This window comes from Loxodonta africana, chromosome 11 (assembly GCF_030014295.1).
Source record: "Loxodonta africana isolate mLoxAfr1 chromosome 11, mLoxAfr1.hap2, whole genome shotgun sequence".
Lineage (NCBI taxonomy): Eukaryota > Metazoa > Chordata > Mammalia > Proboscidea > Elephantidae > Loxodonta > Loxodonta africana.
Window position 1 is genome coordinate 39,045,535 of NC_087352.1, and position 20,490 is coordinate 39,066,024.

Below are 20,490 nucleotides of genomic sequence, written 5' to 3' on the forward strand. Positions count from 1 at the left end.
CAGTGCATTGGTGGGTATTTGGGATCAAGGCACCTTGAGTTTGCAATGCAAATGTTTAACATGAATTTTCAAAGGAAGGTATACCAGAGCATCTCACATATGACTAACAAGGTGCTACCAAATTCCTGTAGATCCCATTGCTTTAAAATTACCAGCCAGAACAAATTTTACTCTTAGCCCCAATTCCTATGACTCACTGTTCACATTGTCAAAGCAACTGTCACTTCTAAGTTTAAGCCAGGCATGTTTTCTCTATTTCATTTGAATCACATATTATAAACACTACACAATTAAAAAAATGGAATTTATAACAATGCAGCTAATTTGGCATGAATAAACATCTACTCATACAAGAAAAAAATTCATGCAGTTAACTGAAAAAAAAAAAGATCATTTGATCAGAGAAAAATGTAGTGGAAAATGAAATATTATTACAAAGAATCAGAATAAAGTAAGTATTCAGAGATAAATTAAGTTTGGAAATTGTGCGTGTGTGTGATTCTGCTTGTCATCACCTATAAGATACAATGTGAAATGGCCTTTATGATGGAGGTATCACATAATAAGCAGAGAGTATGTTCAGTAAATGACTAAAATTTAAGAAGAGCCATTTAGTTTAATAGAAGGATACAAGGAAACCTATAAAACAGATTTTAAAATTATTTTGTATGCAGAGTGGTTGTAGAAATGAAAATCTAGCAAACTTGAGAACCTTTGCCAGAATTTAGAGTAAAAGGAAAAATAAAGGGGATTAAAATATTTAGAGAGTATGTAATTCATATACCAAATGAAATGTGAATGTCTCTGTGTGTGTGTGTGTGCATATTTCCAAAGGAATAATTGATGATCTAGTAGTGGAAAAGAACTGCGGAAAAATAAAAATATATATATAAGAACTAATATTGCATTTAAAGTCTGCCTCAGCTGAAATTTAAAGGCTTGAGCACACAGATTGAATGTGCTTTTCATGATTACATTAAGTTTATTAAGCACTGATAAACATGTAGTTATAGTCTGTTCATATTCAAAGTTAAAGGAAAAATATTTTTGGTCTTTGGGAAAAAAAAAGAATAATTTCAAGGTTGTTTTTAGGTGACAGAGAGTCAGTTCTGACTCATAGTGACTCTATATACAACAGAATGAAACGCTGCCCGGTCCTTTGCCATTCTCACAATTGTTGCCATGTTCCAGCCCATTGTTGCAGCCACCATGTCAATTCATCTCCTTGAGGGTCTTCCTCTTTTTTGCTGACCCTCTACTTTATCAAGCATGAATGTCCTTCTCCAGGGATTGGTTCCTCCAGATAATGTCCAAAGTATGTGAGATGAAGTCTCGCCATTTTTGCTTCTAAGGAGCATTCTGGCTGTACTTCTTCCAAGACGCATTTGTTCATTCTTAAGGCAGTCCATGGTATATTCAATATTCTTCACCAACACGATAATTTAAAGGCATCAGTTCTTCTTCAGTCCTCATTATTCACTGTCCAGTTTTTACATGCATATGAAGTGATTGAAAATATCATGGCTTGGGTCAGGTGGACTTTAGTCCTCAAGGTGACATGTTTGCATTTTTAACACTTGAAAGAGGTCTTTTGCAGCAGATTTGCCCAATGCAATGCATCATTTGGTTTCTTCACTGATGCTTCCATGGGCATTGATTGTGGATCCAAGTGAAATGAAACCCTTGACAACTTCAATATTTCTGTTTATCACGATGTTGCTTATTGGTCCATTTGAGAGCATTTTTGTTTTATGTTGAGGTGTAATCCATTCTGAAGGCTGTAGTCTTTGATTTTCATCAGTAAGTGCTTCAAACTCTATTCACTTTCAATAAGCAAGCTTTTGTCATCTGCAAATCAAAGGCTGTTAATGAGTCTTCCTCCAATCCCGATGCTCTTTCTTCTTATAGACCATCTTCTCGGATTATTTGCTCAGCATATAGATTGAATAAGCATAGTAAAAGGATACGATCCTGATGCACACATTTCCTGATTTTAAACCGTGCAGTATCCTCTTGTTCTGTTCAAACAACTGCAGTAGTTAAAGTGTTCGACTGCTAACCAAAAAGCTGGTGGTTTGAACCTACCAGCCACTCCATGGGAGAAAGACGTGGCAGTGTGCTTCTGTAAAGATTTATAGTGCCTGAATTGCTCACATAAGGGAATATTTTTAAAATGTTGTCTTATTCTCGACCTTAATTTGAGAGCTGTAAAGATTCAAGATTTTAAAAATAACTCAGGAGCAATAAAGTGACTCAGTAGGAATACAAGCAATATATATAACTTCCAAATCAAGGGCAGAGAATAAAACATCAAAGCAGTATCAAAAAGCATAATTCCTACAGGAAAACACAGAAGGTATAGATAACATCAAGAAATAAAAGCAATAAAGACAAGAAAACTGACTGATTTTTTATTTATGACATTACATGTTAATATTTTAAACCCTTCTTTAAAAGACAAAGGCTCTCAGATCGACTTTTATACAGGTTTAAAGGAGGCGCAAGAGTGAGTCTGTACATGGAAGACAGCAACCTGCACGCAGATGCAGTGCTGCTCCTTGCCCTTCTCTCCCTCTTCCCCTTCTCTGGGCCCTCTTTTCCCTTCACTGTAATAATACAACATGGAGAACACAAGTGGCCGGCCTGTGGAGTATGCTTCTGATATATTTTTGACCAGAATGTCGGGAGTAAAACCAGTGTGAGATCACAAGTTTGGTTGGCCTGGATGCATAAAGCTGGAGAAATGTGGACTTGTCTCTTCTGGGGGATTTTAGTTCTTCTGAAGGAGGGCCTAGTTCAGATGCCTGTGAATTCTTTACTGGAAACATTCCTTGTATACTTATAAACAAACCGTTTGCCCTCTAGTTGATTCCAACTCATGGTGACCTCATGTGTGTCAGAGTAGAACTGTAATCCTTAGAGTTTTCAATGGCTGATTTTGGAAATAGATCACCAGGTATCCCAAGGCGCCTCTGAGCAGACTCGAAACTCCCATCTTTGGGTTAGCAGCTGTGTACCTTGACCATTTGCACCACCCAGGGACTCCTATACCTACAAGGCCCTCTATAATCATGAGGGTCAAGTAAAATTTAAAAAGAACAGTGTTGTTTGCCTGTCTCTAAGTCTCCATGTTGGGAGAGAGACACAACTTGAGTATTAGAAGACTGAGACAGAAGAGCTTTCCCACTGCAACACACCACAGGCACCACAGTGCAACTCCCCACAGTTCACTGTTAGAGTAGAAACTGTTGGACACTCCATCACCAACTGATAGATTACACCTGAGAGACTCTCACCATTAAATGACTAGTCCTGAGGGGATGGAAAACCATCTCCAGAACAATGACCCAGAAAAATATTTTCATCAGTAGAAAGGGTAATCCATGAAGATGAAATCAGAGTAGGGAAACGACATTTCATAACTAAAAAAAAAAAAAAAAAAAAGCCAGATCATACTGTAATTTTAAATTTAACTGATGAGATCTCTATTTCAAGAGAAGATCAATAAGCAGACAATTGACCACAAAAGATAAAGGCAAGGAATTTAGGAATGTTGGTACATGAAAATCCTGAAATTACAGTATGCCTAAATAGGAATCACTCCCAATTAGTTTATCAGAAGTGATTACTCATTTGGAATTAACTTAATGATAGTAATTAAAGTAGTCTCAAGGAAAAAAACTCAAGAGATAGGATAAGAATGATGGCGATGGTGGCATATGAGGTAAACCTTCATCTACTGTGTTGAGTTCTCAACAGATAGTATAAAATGATTAAAATAATAAATATCAGGAAAAGCATATGATATAGAAACATGAAGATAAATAGCACGAGAAACAGCTAACAATATAAAAGTAGTTCTAAAACTGGGCTTTGATTAAAATTAAATATATTTTAAAATTTTGTGAAGTCACATATGGCATAGTTTATAGCTGCTGAGATTTGTGTTTGTTTAGAACGTTCTGCATTGAAAGATGACAAAAAAACTCCTATGTTCTTATAATTTCAAGCTTACTTTTGTTTTTTAAATGTTATATCTTTAATATACTTGTAGTTTAATTTTGTATGGTATGGATTGATGTCTTTTTAATTTTTACCTAAGTAGTACATATAATTTCACGGATTTATTTATTTTTAATAAATTACTTATTTAAATAAATTTAGGCAGAAGGCTATGGACTCATCCATTCTGTTCAAAATTTTAACTGAATTCCATTATGTTGTAATCAGGAAAACATATAAAATTTATTTTTAATGTTTTAGATACAATTTTATAGTCATCTTAAATATCACAAATACCATCGCCACCCCCAAACAGAAATTAGCTAAATTAACACATCTTACACACTTTTTTTCCTACTATTTGTAGCTTTCATGAAGTTTGAACTTTAAAAATGTAAAGGGAATTTCATGCAAGCGGAATAAGGTATTCTTCCAACACTAAAGGCTTAACTGTGGCTGTCTATGGGCTACTGTAAAAGTTTCTCACATTGATGCAATGCCATAGAATAATGTAATCTGATCTAAACCAATGTTATTTATGTTTTCTCTCTGGACATCTTCCAGTCTTTGAGACTGAACCATTTGGCAGCATCACCAAACCTTCACGTCACAGTGATTGATACCCAAGCACAACCATGTTTACTAAAAGCAATGTTATCCTCAGCGAAGTCAGGCAACAGGAAATGTACATTGTTATTATAAACCATTTATGTTTTTAAATTCTGAAATTCCTTTTGCTAAATGTTGCTTTACTCTTTTTGAAAGCGCTGATGAATCTTTGGGGGCAAGATACGATAAATTAACTTGTGCATTAGGAAAGATATTTGTTGACTTTTTCTCCTAGTTTCCAGATATTTGCAGTAAGTATTGGCACTTTTGTTGAAATAACTGAAATAAAGTGCCAGCTTATAACATGAATCGCTGAGTTATTGGGGTACCCTGAAATTGCTTTCAATCCTACCCTCTATATGAAATAAGTATTGCCATTCTTATATTATTAGAAATTATCTCAACTTTTGTCATGAACATCTGTACAATACCTAGGCTCAGTGTGGGCTATTGTGGCGTGTGTGTGTGTATGTGTATTTTGTAGCTCCAAATAAACATTTTTTTTCCTTTTCTAAATAATGAGTCCAACTCTAGAAATATTAGCCATTACATACCACCATGAGACTCAACATTAAAATATCAAAGAACTAAGTTCTACTCTACAGTTCTAAAAAAAGCAGTCACTTCCTAAAGACCACAATTAAAATGAGAGAATTTATACCAAAATCTACCTCATACCTAGAGAAATTAATTGAAGAATTATGAACAAAAGTCTGGTTCCCCATCAACAGATGACAGGACTAAAAGAAGGCTAAAGGGAACTGATCTAATTTCCTGCTTTTCGGCACTGAATGTATAATATACCCAAGAAAATCGTAACTAGTTCATTCAAGAAATCACCAATTTATAGATACATACAGTGTTATCTAGCTCTTTATTCCACTTTATAGCTTAATGCTAAAATGAAATATCTTCCTTTTAAATGTTAAGTTCATATGTTTCTACTTAGTTTTCTCTTGCCACAAAGAATTGCTCACCATCTTCATCAGAACAAATGGTTATGTGGTTAATGATAACAGTCAAATTGTGGCAATTACTCAAAGTAACAGAAGTTTAATTTCATCTAATTTTCTTTGTGGGAAATATTCTCAAATCATTTCCTCATTGTTGTGATTCTTCTTAAGATCCTCTTACTTAAGTGTCTCATGTACATCAGATGGTTTCCAAAACACTCTCTGCTACAATGCTGGCAAGCTGATAAAGGAGAAGTTCTTTAGCAACCCAATAAACATACATATGACACTTAAGCAAATCACGAGCTCATTTGAGGCCTTTTTTTTTCTCACCTATAAAATGGAGATGACAATCCCTTATAAAGCAGGTAGGATAGTGTCTGTCACACAGGGAAAATAATAAATGAGATCTTTTGTTAATATTATACTTAAGCTTCAGCAGTTCTTTTCCGTTTCACTACGTATTATGTTGTCAGGTATACTTAATTTTTTTTTTTTCCTTATGGCTTGTAATCTTTTTCTTTAGGACCATTTTCTAGCTCCACTTCTCTTCAAAAACAAAGGAATTCAGTTATAGGGTTGCTAATTCTCTGTTTCTTTATCTAGGTCATCAATGTGGCAATTAAGTAGCTTACTTAGGACAAATCTCCTTTCAGCATAATTTCTTGCCATAGATTCATGCCTTGCATCAATAACTATGGTTCAACTTGTACTTAGTGGTATCTTGTCCCAATAGAATACATTCAAATATGGGATATGTTCCTCTCTGGTGATTAGATGCTTACAGTTCCAAATAAGAACATTATTACCTTCAATACAGAAATTTTTTTTCCAACTTAAACATGCGAAGCCACTATTACAGAAAAAAAAAAAAAAATTATATTGGTCTGGTACAATTTGAAAAATTCTCTTTATTTTGTATGAATTCCAATTTAGTAGATCATAGAAATATTGTACACATCTCTAAAAATGATTCTCTTCTGAACAAAAGAATCATCCTCAATCAGAGTAGAAACTTCCAAAATTTCCTTCATTGGCTATCTATACCAGTGAATATAAAATTCAATCTTCATTTGAAGATATAAAAAAAAAAAAAAAAACCTAAACTCATTGCCGTCAAGTCGATTCTGACTCATAGTGACTCTGTAAGAGCAGCTAAATGCTTAACCACTGTGCCACCAGGGCTCCATCTGAAGACATACCTATTGCCATCAAGTCAATTCCAACTCATAGCAACCTGATAGCACAGAGTAGAACTGCCCCAGAGGGTTTCCAAGGAGTGGCTGGTGGATTCAAACTGCTGACCTTTTGGTTAGCAGTGATCCCTTAAGCCACTGAGCCACAGGGCTCATTTGAAGATATAGGAACCATATATTTGAAGGCAATTCCAGAAAATATTATCTTTACAACCAAATGTAATAGAAAGAAAAATTAAAGTATGTGCTCTTTAGAAACAGATCATTTCAACAAGGTAAAAATGCATTAAAATTAGAAAGACTCACTCTTAAAGTTCAGCTACAGTAAGGAAAGTTGCATGGGCGAGAACACTTTGGAGGTGATCTCATTTCCCACAACAATCACTGACTACATTTTTATTCCTGGGAAGAAACCAGGGCAGGTCAGGACCCATAAGTCCTTTGCATTTTGAAGGAAAATGTATACAGTGTATATGTTAGCTCAACACTAGTCTCTAAAGTGTATGTAACAGGTCCCCTTGGGATATAGAAACAATACCATTTTTACAACAGTCTGACTTAATAAAATCAACTGCCTAACAGCTCCTTTCTGTTACATATTTTTTTATTAACCTCCACAAGATCTGGGTAATAAGGCGTTATGAAAAATGTGAGAATAAACAAAGGCAAACTATTTTCTGTATATATTTTTTCACGTTTTACATAATTCTGTGGCACTTTACAATAAAATATTAAATTTTCCTTGTTGCAACATATTTTTCCTTAGGTTGATCAATATGACCCTATTGGACAGAGTAGATCAATATAAGCTATGCTTAAATTACTATAGTTCTATTTTAAAATGTATATATTTAGGAGCTGATTTATATAACAACTAATTAGTGCAAAGGAATTAAAAAAAAACATTATCAGGAGTTTCTTATTTAATATGGCTATGTGTCTTTATTCTGCCTAAATTAAAACCAAAAAAAACCCAAACCCAGTGCCGTCTACTCGATTCCGACTCATAGCGACCCTATAGGACAGAGTAGAACTGCCCCACAGAGTTTCTAAGAAGCACCTGGCGGATTCGAACTGCTGGCTCTTTGGTTAGCAGCCATTGCACTTAACAACTACGCCACCAGGGTTTCCACCTAAATTAAAGAAAACCTATTTAGATGCCCATTTTCTTGTATTTAATATTTACAGTATTTACACTTTTAAACATTTAAGATGACAAATAAGAATATTTAAAGAGGAAAATTCAGTTGCTTATTTTACTAGTCCCTGACATTTTTTAATCTGATATGTAATAGTGTCATTATATTATCTGATAGAATTTGAAAAATCCTCTTCATCTTGTATGGTTTCCTTTGGTGAATTTGGTGGATCATAGAAATATTGCACACATCTCTAAAAGTTTTTCTCTTCTAAACAGCAGAATCATCCTCAATGAGAGTAGAAACTTCCAAAATTTCCTTCGTTGTTTACATATACCAATGAATAAAAAATTTAATCTTCATTTGAGGACATAAAAAAAGCTAAACCCAAACCCATTGCCATCGAGTCAATTCCAACTCATAGCAACCCTATAGGACAGAACAGAACTGCCCCATGGGGTTTCCAAGGAGCAACTGGTGGATTCAAACTGCTAACCTTTTGATTAGCAGCTGAATGCTTAACCACTGTACCAAGATTATCTGACAGGATTATCATTATAAAATGAATTTGGTAGTAATGTGAATAGTTTTATTGAGATATTTCAACAAAATATGAGAAAACATACACAGTAAGAGTTTAAAGTTTCAAGTGGTGGAAGGCAAGGACAAGCATTATTTATGATTGTCAAACTTTCTGCGAGGCATTTCCAAGATTTCTTAAAAAGCATATTTCCATTTTTGTACAAAAATGTATTTTCTAAATTTATTTGCTCTGAAGGAAACCATCTCTTAAAAAGTAGAATGAGGTGAAGAAAGTAATGCTGATTGAATATATATTAGGTGCCAGGTGCTATGCCAGGTGCTTCACACATAATTTCTTCAATCTTTTAGAGAGTATCATATTTTTTTTTATAAGTAATATGCTCAAGGTCACAGAGCTAATAAATAGCAAAGTCTATCTCCTGAATTATCTGGAGGAATATGGGTGGGAACAAATAGCTCCTTTCTAATCAACCCACATTATTTTATCAACTCAAACACTCAATACGGGTTCCTAAAATATGGAAAAGAGGCCACAATATACCATCCCACCAGCCTTATTTTTTCCATTAATAATGGCTTTGCTTTAAGGTTTCAGTTGTTTTTCCACAGGATGGGTATAGTTGGCAATGGGTATGATCATTGAGGCCCTTCTGGACCAGCACTTGGCTGATGTAAAACTGCCATTTGTGGTGTGTCGTCTGCAAAAACAGATGCCAGCCACTCCTGGGATGTCCCTGGATGTGCTTATGGAGACTTCCATAAAACCATGAAGTAAATTCTTATCCTCTTGAAACTGTGGTGGCCCTGTGACCTGCCTAGACCAGTAACACCTGGGGGAATTGGCATTGTGTGACTCCTAGGAAGCCCTCTGGGAAGCCAGCAGTGTGCATGTGAAGAAGCTTACTCTCGACTATTGAATATGAGTTATTACTCAGAGCAAGGGAAAAGCCACACCAGCAGCTGCCATTCCAGTCCTCCCATTTAGGTATCGGATATGTCAGTGATGTCATCTTGGATATTCCAACCCCACCTGATCTCGAAGTTGAATGTGGCTGAAAGAATGACCCCAGCCACCTGCATGTGAAGTAGAAGAACTACCTGGCTGAACCCAGAAAATACACAGAATTGTGATAAAAATAAATAAATGTTTTAAGCTCCTATGTTTGTGGGTAATTTTTTATTTTTGTAGCTACATGTATCTGAAACAGAAAGTGGTACCTGGAAGTGAGGTGCTGGTACAAAAACCTAAGATCTGTGCCTTGGCTTAGGCACTATGGCCATGTGAGTGCTGGGAGGGCAGTGAAGAGACTGCTAGTGATGGCTATAAAACACAGAGAAGTCATTTGAGGCTGGAGAAAGGGAGGCATGCTACGAACTAGTGCAAAAATTAGCAAGAGTCTCACTGCGTTAACATGGGAACTACACAAAGTGTAAAAATAAACTTGTGGATCTAGCTAACAAGATTTCTGGTAGAATATTTAGGTGCCAAATGGCCTCTTCAGCTATGTGCGAGAAGGGATTGCAAGGGAGAAACAAGGTAAAAAATGAACTGTTTTGTTTTCAAGTGGATTTTGGAGTAAATATAGAAGACTCAGGCAGTCCCAAAGTAAATTGTCTCCAGGTAAAGATAAATTCAAGGTGGTCTTCTACCGTTTGTTAAGAACTAGGAAAGACTTAACCACATAGCTGCACGAATAATCTAAAATTATTAAGGGTATTGTCCTATAGCACTTCAGAAGCACAAAGGAGAGAGAGGTTTGTCTCAAAAAAGAATGGAGATATGGTTTGGGGGGCGTGAATGTGGTAAGCCCTGATAATATTCATACACAAAGGTTTAAATAAAAGTTCCACTTGGAAAAGAACCACTAGCTTGAGACAAAAGAAACAGAGTTCAAAATGAAAAGAGGCCTCTGCTTCCCCAACATTCTCTGGGCAGTGCATGGGAGAAGAGAGCTAACCGGCAGCAAATATGGCTTCCTTATGAAGGAAGGATGATTGAGAGAACAAGCAGGAATCCTGAGGGTGAATCCAAAATCCACTCCTACCCTTCTTGGGAACCAAGTGCCATATAAGAAGTGCAGGCTGTGCTGCTGAATGATGAAACATTCAGACAGGACACAATAGTCCAGCCAATCACAAACACATGAGGGAATCCTTCCTGGAAATTCCACCTCCATGGAGCTCCTAGATGAATGTAACCCCAAGAATGGCCTCACCCTGCATCACACAGATCAGAAGAACCACCATTTGAAGCACAGTCAACCTACAGAATCTTGAATAACAAGAAATCATTGTTGCTTTCAGCCTTTAAGTTTTAGCATAGTTTGCTGCACAGCAAGATATAAATAAAACAATATTTTAGTTTCCAGCATTTAGGAGAGAAAACATTGAGGTTAATACCTGTCTTAAATCAGTACCTTTCCAAACTAAAGGTTCACTAAGCAATCCCCCTGAATGAGGGTTAATCCTCTTCTAGTGCTTTCTTAAGAAGCCCTGGTAGTGTAGTGGTTAAGCACTCAGCTGCTAACTGAAAGGTCAGTGATCCGAATCCACCAGCTGCTCCACAGGAAAAAGGACCTGGCGATCTGCTCCCATAAAGATTACAGCCTAGAAAACCCTGTGGGACAGTTCCACTCTGCCCTACAGGGTAGCTATGAGTCAGACTAGACTATGGCACCCAACAACGACAATACTGTCCACAGTTCGGTCCACTAGAGCAGAACTCTCTCCCCATTGGGCCAGATCTTCAAACTCTGTTATGGGAAATCAGTGTTACATCCAGGTTGTTTTAACTTATGCAAATTTGTCTCAAACACATTGTACATCCAAAGCAAATAAAAGAACACATTCAGTATGAACCGTATTACCCCTTATATACCTTTATATGGCTAAGATAATCAGAAATAAATTCCACATACAGGAGAATGCCTATTTTTCTTCAGTCACCTCTCACCATGAGATAACTATAAACCAAACTTTAGAAACCACCTAAATAATCAAGATTCAGACTCATGTTTGTAATGATTCAAAAAAGGCTACTTTCAATACATTGAGCTACCTGCATGATGAATACAGGCTGCGTCACCAGGGCTCCAAAATAGGCTTAGAACCCATAAATAGCCCAAGGAATCAATGTGGTTTGAAGGGTATGAAATAAACAAGGTTCCCACTGTCAAACAGACAAAAACCATATGCAAACAAATCTATCAGTTACTTAAACAAACCATTACTTTTACCTGAATACAATGGTTCTCTCACTGACTACCCAGCAATCTGTATTATTTTCAACTTATTTTTGCTTAGAGATACTATAACTCTTTTAGCTTTTATGAGAAATGTATTCTGAAAGCTCATTTTGCCTTCTAAAAATTTTACATATTTTAGACTTAAATTTTTTTATGGTTTTTAAATTGTCTTCACCATAACATGCAACATGTATTAGCCAACAAACAAACAATAAAAGCAAAGAGACCCATCGATTCAAGTATCAGGTGTCTGTGAGTTTTTTCATCAATATTTCTACATAAAATGAAAATGTCACTGATATTTAAGAAAACATGAAAAAAAAAAAGGATATCAAGTTTTTCTTAACTAGTATTTCAATCTTGAATTCAATATGGTATATGAAATAATTACCGGCTTTGTAAGTGTTTGAGTTCAGTCTCCAAGTTTTCATTTATTTCTTTCTGTTCACCCAGAGATGTCTGGAGCTTATGGATTTGTTTCAGGGAATCATCAAGCTGAAAGCAAAGTACAAAGTGCTTGAGTTACAGTGATTGAAATGAAGAAATCTATCATTTGCATGACACATTCTTATTAGTGGTTCTCTCTTGTATATATGTATATACAGGAATGTATGGAAAATAGTCATTTATTTTCAATAATAGAATAAATGCACAAATTTCATAATAAAATACACATCTTTATGAAAATAGAATATTTGATAAAATTTTTCCTATCTAGGTATTTCTCCCCAATTCCCTCTCTTGCCTCATCTACCTATATAAGTCATTGTACAATAACTTTGGTTTATTTTATATATATGTGTATAAATTTATGTTTTTATATATATATATAAATATATGTATTTGTTGTTAAGTGCAGAAGTTGATAAAAATCTTCAATTTCTTCATCTTTAACATAAGCAATTGGTGCATAAATTTGAATAACAGTTGTATTAACTGGTCTTCCTTGTAGGCGTATGCATATTACCCTATCACTGACAGCACTGTACTTCAGGATAGATCTTGAAATGGCAGCTAACGACAGCAACAACAACAAAGCAATTGGAAGGGATTCTGTTTAAACACATCTTCATCAACACTTGATATTGTGATCACAGACAGATATTGTTAGATGTTTAAAAATATTTTGGTCCAACTAATAGTTGTAATATAGTGTCATGGATTGAATTACGTCCCCCCCAAAAAATGTGTATATCAACTTGGTTAGATCATGATCCCCAGTATTCTGTGGTTGTAATTTTATGTTAAAGAAGATTAGGGTGGGATTGTAATACCCTTACCAGGTCACATTCCTGATCCAATGTAAAGGGAGTTTCCCTGGGGTGTAGCCTGCACCACCTTTTATTTTATAAGAGATAAAAGGAAACGGAAGAAGCAGAGAGTTGGGGACCTCATACCACCAAGAAAGCAGTGCCAGGAGCAGAGCGTGTCCTTTGGACCTGGGGTCCCTGTGCGGAGAAGCTCCTAGTCCAGGGGAAAACTGATAAGAAAGCTGACAGAGTCGGAAAACCTCACCCTGGAGTTGACACCCTGAATTTGGACTTTTAGCCTACTTTACTGTGAAGAAATAAATTTCTTTTTGTTAAATCCACCCCCTTGCAGTATTTCTGTTACAGCAGCACTAGATAACTAAGACATATAGTATGATACTTAAAGTAAGTAAAAGTTATTTATTATACTAAAACTTGGTCAAGAACTTATAATTTCCTAATTTCCAGTTTTTCCATTGTATTAAGAATGCATATTGTCAACAGAGTTAGAATTATTTGGTCGGGAACATATTTTGGAGCACTTCATCAGTGCAGGAAATGATTAAAACACTAGCAATTTAAGTTCATTTCATGTTTTATTTATAAAAATTTAAAAAATTGTGTATTTGTATGGATTTATTTTATCATAATTATTACTTTTTGTAGTCATTTATCAAGTTTTTTTAGTATCTTGATTGCTTCAGGAATACTTTGCTGTTAATATATCCACGTTAATATCCATGTAGGGAGATGCATTGGCGACTGTAAGTCAAGCAAGAGATCCCAGGCATCATCTCCAAGTGTTACTGTTTGTTTTAATTATGTAAGTACATAGTGATGCAGTTATGTGAGATTTAGCTCCCTTATTTTAAAAACAGGATAATGGTGTTAAACCATTTCACAGAGCTGAGGTAAATAGCCATTAAAATCTTAAGAAGGTGTTCTGTAAATCAAAACACAGCAATAAGCAATAATGGTCTTCAGCATAGCTGTCTCCCTTCAATCAGCATTTCTCAGAATTATTCATTTCAAATATTTTGCATTGGCCCCTCTAGACGAAAGATACTTACTAAAGTTGGTTAATGTGTGGGGTTTCCTAAGACAGATATTGGTAGCATTCATCATTTTAGAAGATAACAAATATTGAAAGCTCACTATGTATTAGATGCATTTTTAAATACTTTCAGAGTATTTACTCATTATATCTACACAGTAATCCTGATATTACTGTGGTAAAATGAGGATACTGAGGTGTCTGGAAGTTAAGTGACTTATCTTTTGAAACAATGCTCATCAGCTGGAGAGCCAGGATTCGAACCAGACGATTTGATTCCAGAAGGCTAAGCTCTTATCTGCTACCCTGTATCCAGTGGGATGTCTTGCTTTATACAAAATGGACAGAACTCCATTTAATTACAGTGTTAGATTTTATCATTAAATTATTCTTTCCAGTGCGGTATTTGAGATATCTTTGTTTTCTTTTTCCGCAAGTGGTCCACACATTAATAACAGTCTGGAACATTTTCAAAAATTCAAATTATAGGCCTCTTACCAGACATTCTCAATCAAAATCTCAGGGACAGGCCTCAGACAACTATATTTTCAGCAAAGCATCTAGATAATGGCTTTGTGTATGAAATTTGAAAACATTTGAGGTATACTGAGTACCGTCAAAGGAAACTCTTTAAATCTTAAGTGGGAACAGTAAGTGTATTTCCAGGTAGTTGCCACAAGATGCCACAGGAGATGCATCATTTTCTGACTGCTGTTGTTGGGTGCCATCGAGTTGGTTCCAACTCATAGTGACCCTATGTTTAACAGAATGAAACATTTCCCAGTGATTCACCCTTCTCACAATCGTTGATACGTTTTGAGCCCATTGCTGCAGCCACTGTGTCAATCCATCTCATTGAGAGTACTCCTCTTTTTTTTAGCAAGCATAATGTCCTTCTCCAGGGATTGAGTACTCCTGATAGACAACGTGTCCAAAGTACATGAGATGAAGCCTCACCATCTTCCTTCTAAGGGTCAAGGATTTCATTTTACTTTTTAAAGGTCATCATGAATTTTAGGAGAAGAGCAGAAACAGATAAACCTGCCAGGAGGCTGATGATGAGGTCCCAGTGGTAGCTTTAAATATGGGAGTGGCCATGTAGATGAGATAAAAGTGGACATGTTTGAGCTATTATTATTATCAAATCCACAACTGTGCCTTAATAGTAGTGGCAGCTTTGGGGTATGCAATCAAGGCTGCTTTGGCCTTTAGAACTTTAGAATCACCCTTTAAATTATACTGCCTTCAAAGCTGTTCATTTGCCAGTGTTGTTTGGTGTAAGTTCACTTCTCTATTTGAAATCTATAAATTTAATGTAAGTGTAATAATGTATTACAACAGAATTTCACATTTTCCTCCTCATGTGGTCTTTATATAGTTACAACACTCAAATAATGACAAGGATGGGAATAAAAACTGGAGCAAATTTTGTAATGTACACTAGTAATGTATACCAAAAGTCTCAAACTATTCATCGTGTATTGAAAGTTATGCAAACATAATACTGGAAACACATAAAAGCACTTTTTGCACAAATGCATTCCATTATGATCACAAAAAAATGTCAAATTGACCTAAATAGTTACTAAAAGATTGTTTAATTATAGTACGTTAGTCTGGTGGAACATTTTATAGACATTAAAATGTTTATTTAGATTTCATAATGCCATTTTTATGTTGCTTAAGTTGAAAAAAAATCTCCACAAAATCGTGAGTAAATTAGGGCATCTCTTAAATAAAAATTATATATAAATAAAAGAGAAAAACAAAATTACTACCAAAATTCTGATAAAGGTGGCAGTGACGCCATTATTATTCCTTTTGTGTTAAAGTTTTCGATATTTTCTAAATTCTGTGACAAGTTTTTATGAAATTTGCAATAAAAAATAAATAAACATTTAAATTAATTTTAAGGTTGTTTTAAGTCCAAGCAAAAGTACCCAAGGTGTAATCCTGGCCTTTGCAATCTCTTATCTGGCCTATGTCAAAGGCCCATTTAAAATACAACTCTGACCATGTTGTCTCACTCAACAAATCCTTCACTAGCTCCTAGTGTCCCCAAGATGAATCTCTGTGTTCCAGATGAGCACACACGCACCAACCCCCAGCTGATTCCACAATATTGCCTGCTATCAAGGTAATCTCAGATTTTGTTGTATTCTCCAGCAACCTTGAACTTTTTGTAGTTCTTAGCAAACAGCAAAGTGAGTTTTTGGTTCATTTGTGTTATTTTTTCTTTTAGCCCATGCCTTTGGTCATGTTCTATCTCCTTTCCGGAATGGACTGCTAGTCTGAGAATCCTTTAAAATAGTTGTCTTTGAACTTTAACATTCTTATGAATTACTATATAATTTTCTTAAAACGCAAATTCTGATTCATTTGATCTGGGTTAGAGCAAAAGAAAATTGCATTTCCCCAAGTTCTCAGGCGAATCTGATGCTGCTAGTTCTTGGAATTCACTTTGAGTAGGAGAAAATACAGTTATCCTGGCTTGAATTATGCAGGTTTATTAAATACTTCAATTATACCTGTTGGTTATCTTTATCCTTGACATTACCAAACTAAATTATAATGATCATTTTCTATCTCTCTCATAGACTGAGTTTCTTTATAGCATCTCCAGCCACAGATTCTATCTTTACAAATACTAAATATATATATAAACCCAGTGCCATCGAGTCGATTCCAACTCATAGCGACCCTATAGGACAGAGTACAGCTGCCCCATAGAGTTTCCAAGGAGGCCTGGCAGATTCAAACTGCTGACCTTTTGGTTAGCAGCCATAGCACTTAACCACTACACCGCCAGGGCTTCCGTATATATATATGGTCTATTATGCCAGGAATGAAAAATTAAAGAGTGATAGCATCACATTCATTATCAAAAAACATTTCAAGATTTATCCTAAAGTACAATGCAGTCAGTGATGGGAAAACATCCATACACCTATCCATACACCTACAAGGAAGACCAGTTAACACAATTATTGTTCAAATTTAAGCACCAACCACTAATGCCAAAGATGAATAAACTGAAGACTGTTTACCAACTTCTGTAGTCTGAAACTGATCGAACATGCAATCAGGATGCACTAACTGGTGATTGGACTGAGAAAGTTGGAACAAAGAAGGATCAGTAGTTGGAAAATATGGCTGTGGTAATAGAAACGATGCCTGAGATCACATGATAGAATTTTTCAAGACCAATGACTTATTCATTCCAAATACCTTTTTTCAACATCATACACAATGATTACACATGTGGACTTCGCTGGAAAGAATACACAGGAAACAAATTGACTACATTTTTGTTAAGAGATGATGGAGAAGCTCAATATCATCCATCAGAACAAGGCCAGAGGCTGACTGAGGAAAAGACCAGCAATTGCTCATATGCAAGTTCAAGTAGAAGCTGAAGAAAGTTAAAAAAAAAAAAAAAAAAAAAAACTTCAGGAGAACCAAACTATGACCATTAGTATACCCCATCTGCATTTAGAGACTGTCTCAAGAGCAGGCTTGACACATTGCACATTAATGTCTGAGGACCAGATGAGTTGTGGAATAACATCAAGGATATCATGCGTGAAGAAAGCAAAGGGTCATTAAAAAGACTCAAAAGAAAGAAAAGATGAAAATGGATATCAGAAGAGACTCTGAAACTTGCACTTGAATGTAGAGTAGCTAAAGCAAAAAGAAGAAATGATGAAGTAAAAGAGCTGAAAAAAGATTTCAAAGGGTGGCTCGAAAAGACAAAATAAAGTATTATAATGAAATGTGCAAAGGCCTGGAGTTAGAAAACCAAAAGGGAAGAATACGCTCAGCATTTCTCAAACTGAAAGAACTGAAGGAAAAATTCAAACCTCGAGTTGCAATGCTGAAGGATTCTGTAGGTAAGATATTGAATGACGAAGGAAGCAGAAGCACCAAAAGAAGATGGAAGGAATACATGGGATCACTGTACCAAAAAGAATTGGTCCAGTCACTTAAAATACACGAGTGAATAAAATGAATATTCCTGCCATATATATATATATACATATATATATATGTATATATGCCAATTCCTCCACTTGCACAACAGATCATTCCCTCTCAGCTACTCAAATGCATATCCATTGCCATCAAGTTGATTCCAACTCATAGCAACCCCAGGACAGAGTAGAACTGCCCCCATGGGATTTCAGAAGCAGACTGCCATACCTTTCTCCTGAGGAGTGGCTGGTATGTTCCAACCACCAACCTTTTGGTTAACAGCCAAGTACTTCAACCACTGTGTCACCGGGTCTCCTTACTCAAGGCAATAGCCTCAGCAATACACAGTTATCTCTCATATATCATCAGTTTCCTCTCTTTACTTGATCATTCCCACCAGGGCCTTGTATTGAATGTTCCTTCTGCTTGAAATACCCTTTCAACAGTTAGGTGATTAACTTCTCTACATCTTTCACACATTTACTCAACTCTGAGGCCAGACACCATATTTAATGCTGCAACCTGTCCCCAGCACATGAAATCTGATCTTTTCTAACAGTTATATGATTTATATATTAATTGTCCCTCTCTATCCACTGGAATATAAATTCCATGCGGCAGGGATATTCATTTTATTCATGCATGTATTTCAAGTCCTTGGAAAGTCTCTGTTAAAAAAGAATAAATGGATGCTGGATAGGCTAAAATGACAGATGCAATTCCACTGTTGATAAAACTCTTGCCAAGTGACTGGGTCATAATTTGAAAACTTCTTTATAGATACTATCCTAAAGCTTAGATAAGCCGGAAAAATCTAACTCAATTTTACTGTGACTGGAGAGTAACTGCTTTGTTCCCACCGCTACTCTGATAAGGCCCCAGGCAGTCTGGCTGAAATTTGGGGAGGTTCCCAAAAATTTATACTGCCAGAAAAATATGTTCAAACCATATTTTTTAATTTGATCAAATTAGCAATATAATAAGGGCCCAGCGACATTCTAGACCTTGGTGATATGGTGATAATGATTTCATCTAAAAAAGGTTCACAGTTCCTAGCAAATATTAATTTCTACCATTAAAAAGAATGAATAAGACTAGCAAAGAAAAGCCTGTTGAATGCTGCAGGCAACAACAACAAACATACACACAAATCCTATGCTTATTTGTATGATAAATCTTTATCTAATTCTAAACGGAAACAGTGGACATAAGTTTTGATGCATTTTTCCATTAGCAATTAAGCAGGACCAATTCTTGTCATGGAACTTGGAATGACATATTGAGCACCAGGAATTCTGGCAAGTCGTGTTGGCCAATCAGCTCCAACCCTTTGCTCCAGGGCATCCGGACAGATGTTTTTATCATCTTTTCAGCTTGGAAGTTTGATTAAGGTAATAAGTAATGATGGTACAAATTAAAATAATTTTCCTGTTCACAGTCAGTTCCAGGTCCTCACATATAACATCTTGCTATTGCCTACCAACATGGTAATTACTGGATAGTTTAAATTCAGTGAGTCCAAGAAATTATTACAAGGGTATTTGAATTTAAAATGTGATCTTCTAAAAAAAAAATTCTGTGAACTTGTAACCCATGATGATGGATGTGATTCACCAGAATGATTTATGCAGGTCTTTAATGGTCTTCTTTTTTCGTATATATGCCTTTAAATGTCACAGGAGTTTCAAGCCTTTATGGAACTGGCTACTCAATTTCTACCAAATATTTTCCATTTAAAGTCAGTGGCTTCATTGTCTATGCACAACTTGTTAAAATATTCGAGAAATATTAAATAAGCTTGCCCTGGATGAAGGTGTTGCTGAAATAATTTATTCAACTGTGAGGACTACAAACTATCACTTTTCTAATCAACTATACTAAGAAATACAATGTTTTAAATATATGATTAATAGAACTAATATGGGGATATTTCAGGTGAATAATTCAGTCTCTGAATTAAATTCCTTAGAGAAAAAGGTACAATTTTCTTGTAAGTGAATTGGTATAATTAAGTCTTTCCACTTGGAATGGCACAGGTTCAGATTTCAGAGATTTTTGTCTTTAGGAAACTACTTTTTGCGAATCTAGAGACTATTTTCTGTAATTGGACTGTTACAGCGATTGGAATGTTGAGAAACTATATCCCCAATTATTTGAACCAATTATTTCTCAAAAGGCTCTGTTGTCATCCTAAGGGACAAAAGGTCAGCATAGCTTTTGAATGCGGTTTTATGCCAGCGTGGTTTCTCCCTTTAGGAACACATAGGGGTAACCTTAACCAAAAAGTATGAAAACAATCTTGAAAAAAAAGAACATAGTTGGAATACTTACACTTCCCAATTTTGAAAGCTACAGTTACTTAGGCTGTGCGGTAGTGAATAAGTATAAATATATAGATCAATGGAAGAGAACTTCAAGTTCAGAAATAAGCTATTACATTTATCTTACATTGATTTTCAACAAGGGGGCTAAGATAATTCAATAGGGGAAAGAATAATCTTGTCAACAAATAGTGCTAGGACTATAT

General features: G+C 35.6%; 1 long non-coding RNA gene across 1 annotated transcript in view; it reads right to left on the reverse strand.

The window, feature by feature from the left end:
• The window catches only part of LOC111749585 (uncharacterized), a 166,685-nt gene that overhangs the window by 111,891 nt on the left and 34,304 nt on the right, over positions 1-20,490 (reverse strand). The window contains exon 3 of the long non-coding RNA XR_002784786.2: positions 12,079-12,182. This is a non-coding gene — a long non-coding RNA (uncharacterized LOC111749585). The remainder of the gene's footprint in view (positions 1-12,078; positions 12,183-20,490) is intronic.